General features: G+C 37.8%; 1 pseudogene; it reads left to right on the forward strand.

Moving 5' to 3' along the window:
* The first annotated feature begins 1727 nt into the window (after positions 1 to 1727).
* LOC118660627 lies at positions 1728 to 5429 on the forward strand (annotated as a pseudogene).
* Positions 5430 to 6662: the final 1233 nt, after the last annotated feature.

Consider the following 6662-nt stretch of genomic DNA (forward strand, 5'->3'; position numbering starts at 1 on the left):
CCTGGATCATAGGTGGAGGCTCAACCACTGAGCCGCACTGGCCAGGCACTACTTAATAGTTTAAATAGAGGAAAATGTAATTATTCTTGTATTATTTTCTATTAGTATTGATAAAAACCTTAGAGTCATTTCAATAATTGAGTTTTTAATAAACTTAATTAAAGACATTCGATATTTATTTTGATTGCAAGATTCTAGAACAGTGAAAATGATTGCTGAATATTGTTTTCCTTAGCAAACTGTTCACACTCACATATTTGCCAAGTCATAGAATAATTATTGGCAATTATTCATTCTAAATGATGAGGTGTTATAATGATTTTATAAGTAAAAGTACTTTAGTCCACAAGTACCTTCAAGTTGATTGATATAAAAGTAATTGTTATTTCCAAATCAGTCATACTTGATTCTAAGATTCTCATACATCAAGTTAAGTTATATATAAAAATACAACTCCTATGTGTATCAAATTGAATCAGCAAATCCTATTACAGGTTTCTCAGTAATGTCTTATCTAATGCTTTTGCTAGAAGTTCTTTTGGAAACTTTCTCATTTATTTACTTTTTTCTAATTCACATTTGGAAGAGGGAAATTGTTTTGACATAATTCCAATATTTTTATAACTCTGTACATAAATAAAAGTAATACTAAGAATAATTATGTTCCACAATAGCAGAATTTTATCTTTCTTTAGAGTCAGCATGCTCTATTCCTAGATAAACATCTGTAAACCTAAAAGACACCATCCCTAAAAGACATCAGACACATAACACGCACTCAACACAACACACATGTGCACAACCCATTCAACCATCTACTTCCCATTCCTGCCACAGTGTCTCCTTTTGTCATGACCTTTATATTTCCAGGTATATTCTCCCTTCTTTACATGTTATGATTTAATGATTTTGCTGATAAAGAAAGAAATGAAAAGATGAATGAAAGGATGAAATTGAATGTAATTCCCTGAGATTTTTACTGGATTTACATAAAATTTATCCTCCTGCTCTCTAGGCTAAATTAGATTTTTACTTTTTATGTATCTGATTTCTTGATCCCCTTTTATCCCTTTTCCCTTCCTCCTTTTTCTCATTTTATTATAGTTTTATGGCAGTTTAGTAAACCAGGCCCTCCTTCCTTCCCATAGTTCTATTTTTAGAGCTTCTACAATGAGCTTTGGAAATACTACTGACGTGCTCTACTCACCTTACTTAGCTCTACTTGAGATTTTTGCTGTTATCAGCTGTATCCTCTGTTTTTATCCACCTACCAACACTAAAAAAAGGACACACGTTTTTATATTTTATATTTTTCTAGAGAATGTCCAGTCTAAGAGTAAAGTAGGCCAGGCCTCAATGGCAGGAACAGTTTTGAGGATCATGGAGAGAAATGACTTAGATTAGACTCATTCCCTTCAGTTCAAGTGTCTACACTTAAGAATACAGAGAGAGTGCACACAGTCCCCCAATGCCTCTCTTTGTTCCTCAAGGATGCACACCAGTAGTTGGATGGTCTCAGTATGTGGCATGGAAGAAGGGATTGGACAGGTCAGAAAAACCCAGAAATTTATTCTACGTTAAATTGAGGTGCTGGAGCATGTCAGCATTAAAAGGCTCATGCTGTTACCATAGGAGAAAATTCTTGTCTAATCAATTACACATTTCTTTACTCTAATTCTTACTGGAACATTAGATCTATTTGCAGTTTCAGTGCTACAGCCTTGGCCATGGCCTGTGGTATGACAGAGAGCAATTTGAAAGAGAAGTATTATCAGGTACACAATCTCACTCAATGTCTCTTTTCTCAACCCCCTGCTGTTTATCTCATAACTTCCTTTCCCAACCCACTGGTAATCTTCTCATATGTTATGCAGAGTAGTTTAGGCTGTGCCCTTATCTAGTATCTATCCCACCACTCATCAAAGAGCTCTTTGGAGCACACCATCATGAGAAAGGCACCTGGGACTACATACCAGTATAATAGATATATCCTGTCATTCAGTTGTTCAAGCAAAGCACTGAGAACCAATAGTGTGGATTTATGGAGAAGTCTCCTCTGACCTTCAAGAGTATATCTGTACCAGGGAGGTGAGGGCATGAGTGGAGAGGTAGAGGGATGATGGGGGGATCAGGACACATATGTAATACCTTAATCAATAAAGAAAAAAAGAATATATCTGTAAACCTGCAATGCTATGAGAACCTTGTGTCTTAAAAGCCTTCTGGGAGTTGTACACCGCTAGGAGCTGGGAGTCAACCTTGGACCTGGGAGTCAACCTGGGAATGCTGTTCATTCTCATTCAGTTACCATGTAAAGATGAACAACCTTGTTGCACAAATAATGGAGTCCCGCCCCAAGCCCCTTTGCCTACTTCCCAATGCCTGCAATTCCTACATTCCCATGTAATCTTTGTCCTACCCAATATAAGCAGCTGGCTTATGGTGAGAGGCAGAGCAGATCTCTGTGGCTGACCTGCTGCTCTCCCATACTGCCGGCAGTATTGGAATAAATGCTCATATATGACTCAACCCTGTTTCTGCTTAATTGGCTCAAATAGTGACAGGCAGCCTGGACCACTTGGTTACACTTGGTTACACTTCCAACATTCTAATTAGTGTATTGGAGAATTTAGTGGAAAACTATTTAGAGATTATAGAGGTTCAGCACCTTACAATGTGTGGAAAAGTTAAGCCACAATTAGAATTTTGCATTTACATCCGTACTTAAAAGAATCATTACTCCTTTACTAATATTATGAACATTTTATGAACATAATTTATCTTCATTGCCCTTCTTTTGGTCTGTTTCTGTTGATATATGGCACACTCCACATTGCTAGAAATAAGTTATTATAGTGAGCAATTTCTAATTATTTCCTCTGATGAAAGTTCAGACATGTCAAGAAACCTGATCTCACATGTTGCTGTCTGATGGGAGAAACTATGCTTTATAATTCATCTCTGCCATTTAAAAAATATATGAATTGAAGTTTACATTAATGTCTGTGGACTGTTTTAATAACTTTACTTCTTATTTGCTTCTGATTTATTGGTGGATCAATTACCATATCCAACATAACTTAGAATAAATGAAACACCACTCTGATGAATAGGAGTATTATATGCTCTATTTAGTATAAGGGTGAACACAGTTTAGCATCTGCCAGGAAAGTTTATAATCAGATGCAAATCTAAATATTGGGTGTTTCACTCACACTTCTACTTAGAGTGTGAAGGAAAACCCCTATTCTGTAAAACTACTGTTTGGAATTCTCTGCTATTCTTTGGACGGCCTCTTATTCTGAAAAAGTAACTTTGCTTTCTAGCCTGCTTGAATAGTGGGGGAGATAAACTTAGCTCTCTGACCCTGTAGGCCAGAGGCTAGATACGCCCAATGCCAGGCCAGGTGCATTTTTTAATTGGATAGAACTGTGTAGTTTTCAAGGCCGCCGCCAGCAAGCACACAAAGGGCTGGCTCTTCTATAAAAAGGGAAGTTCTGCTTGTAGCTTTGCTTAGATTTGGATTCATTTCCCTGAGCCCGCTGCGGTGAATAAAGTGTAACTCCAAACTCTCAGGGCGCTGTTTGGTTCTGGTCCGGTTTTTTCTGTAACAAGAGCTTTCTGCAGAGAAAACTATTAATTTTCCGAGGCACTATTTTCCAACTATACACTCCCGTGAACAAGGATTTGATGGAGAACTCACTTTTAATCATACTGAGAATTCTTAAAAATTAATTTTAAAGATTAATAACTCATTATAATCTGACTAGAGCAGAAATACAACCAAGAAGGAAAAAAGAGATTAATATATTTTCTCCTAAATTGTTTACCAAAAGGTAGTTTGGGATATGAAATCACGTGAACTGAACTTAAACTTTTGATTCTGCCTCTCCTTAGTTGTATAACCTTGAGAAGTTGCTTAGTTTATCACTTTTTTTTTTTTAGAGGTCTTTTGGAGAGAACAGCACCAAACCCAAAGTGATATTGTCAGGAACAAGTTAAATAATGTTTGTGACTATTATTTATAAAGCAAAAAACACTATAGAAGTGATAGAAATTACTTTTAATGGTAATAAAAAGATGCTAATTTTCTAGGTATCTGACAGCTCCTTGGCAGGAAGACATGATAGAATTAAACTGTCTAAAGAGAAACCAGCCAAAACCGGTTTGGCTCAATGGCTAGAGCGTCAGCCTGTGGACTGAAAGGTCCCAGGTTCGATTCCGGTCAAGGGCATGTACCTGGGTTGCGGGCACATCCCCAGTAGGAGATATGCAGGAGGCAGCTGATCGATGTTTCTCTCTCATCGATGTTTCTAACTCTCTATCTCTCTCCCTTCATCTCTGTAAAAAATCAATAAAATATATTTTAAAAAATAAATAAATAAAGAGAAACCAACTGTCCAAAGTCCTTTGAGCACTAATCTATATTATTATGAAAACTAAAGGGCCAGTGCACAAAATTTGTGCATGAGTACAGTCCCTAGGGCCTGGCCTGCAATCAGGGCCATCTTCCCCAGCTACCTGCAGCTGGCCCCTCCCCACTGCCACCACCCACCCCCAGTTCCCGTTCGCCATCAGGTGATCAGGGCCTGCGGGCTGGGGGCAGATCCTGCATTGAGCATCTGCCCCCTGGTGGTCAGTGTGCATCATAGAGACCGGTCATTCCACTATTTGGTCAATTTGCATATTAGCCTTTTATTATATAGGATGATTCAGCCAATAGAAAGCAAGTATTAAGAAGTAAACCTTAAATAGGCATTTTCTCTTTCAGCTGGCACCAAGCTATGGGCATCTCCAGGACAACTGGCACAAGTGCCACAAGACCGGGGACAAGAGAAAGCCCTACCACAAGAAGCAAAAACATGAGCTGGGACGCCTTGCTACCAATAGTAAGATTGGACCCCATCACATACACACAGTCCAAGTGCATGGAGGCAACAAGAAGTACTGAGCCTTGAGGCTGGACGTGGGCAACTTCTCCTGGGGCTCAGAGTATTATACGCGAAAAACAAAGATTATTGATGTTGTCTACATTGCATCCAACAATGAACTGATCCGCACCAAGACCCTAGTGAAGAACTGCATCTTGCTCGTTGACAGCACACTGTAGCGACAGTGGTACGAGCCCCACTACACACTGCCCCTGGGCTGCAAGAAGGGGGCCAAGCTGACTCCTGAAGAGGAAGAGATTTTGAACAAAAACGATCAAAGAAAATTCAGAAGAAATATGATGAAAGGAAAAAGAACACCAAGATCAGCAGACTTCTGAAGGGGGAGCTCCAACAGGAGAGCTGCTTGCATGCATCGCTTCAAGACCAGGCCAGTGCGACTGAGCAGAAGGCTATGTGCTCGAGGGCAAGGAGCTGGAGTTCCATCTGAGGAAAACCAGGCCCGGAAAGGCAAATAAATCCTCATCCCTCCTATCTTAGTGTAATAAAGACGTTTATTCTAAAAAAATAAATAAATAAAAAAGTAAACCTTAAATAAACAGCATGTGTCATAAATATAGTGGAATTGTAATAGTAAATATTTAGTGATTATCAAGATGCCATCAAATTATGAACAACTCAAATGAATTCTATTCAAAAATATTAACTGAGCAAAGTCAAATGCACTGTGCTTAGTTCTGAGGACTAGAAACTTGAATAAACACATCATCTTTATTTTGGCATTTGTGTAGTTACCAAACTCTAAACATCAGAAGAGTGACACAAAAACAAGTAAAAACAACATATTAATTTTAAAACACTGACTACAACAAAAGATTTTCCCTTTATTTACTTCACTCAATAACTGCAGTGAAGACAAACATAGCGTATGTTCAGCACAAAGAGGAAAGAGAAATAAAATAATATAAGGGGTTCATTTGAAACAAAATTATTATAATTAAAGCTATGCTTTCTTTGTGAAACTGTTACCCTCATTAAAATTATTTTGCTTTTTACCTACTGGCACAAATATGTAATCCAAACAGAATCTACAGTCTCAGACTAAAAATAACTTCTTTCTCAAAATGATAATCATTGTTTAAGTATTTAGTACACCGAAGACAACCAAAAGGAGAATGAAGCTCAAGTGATATGTCTGTGTGGGGCTTAGGAATGAGAGAGGCTCAGAGTAATCAAATAAAGATTAATAGCGATGCTTTCTCCAAGAGGAGGCTAAATTGTGTGTTGATGTTTAGAGAAGAGGCAAAAAGAAAATTGTATGCTTATTTAGTAAATATTGTTTGAAAACCTCTTATTTCTCAGGCTGTGATCTAGGCATGAAGATACAGTGGCAAACAAAACAAAGTATAGGTAATTATGGAACTTACATACCATTGAGGGAGAGAGCTAATTAAGCAAATTCACTATATTCTAATAGAAAATTCCTCTGGAAGAGGAATTTCTAAGAGATATAAAGATAAAGAAAGCCAAGTAAGAATAGAGTTTCCTATGCTATTTATTTATTTATTTATTCATTTATTTATGTATTTTAATATAGTTTTATCATTGATAGTGTTACAGATATCTCCCATTGTCCCTCCTCCCCTTATCCCTCTCTCCCAGCCCCTGCCAATCCCCTAGGTCTTCACTACCTTATTGCCCATGTCCATGGACTATGCATATAAGTTTATCTCTTCTTGTCCCCCCAACACCCACATCAAGGTATGTCAGTCT

The sequence above is a fragment of the Myotis myotis genome, unplaced genomic scaffold (assembly GCF_014108235.1).
Source record: "Myotis myotis isolate mMyoMyo1 unplaced genomic scaffold, mMyoMyo1.p scaffold_m19_p_1, whole genome shotgun sequence".
Taxonomy (NCBI): Eukaryota; Metazoa; Chordata; class Mammalia; order Chiroptera; family Vespertilionidae; genus Myotis; species Myotis myotis.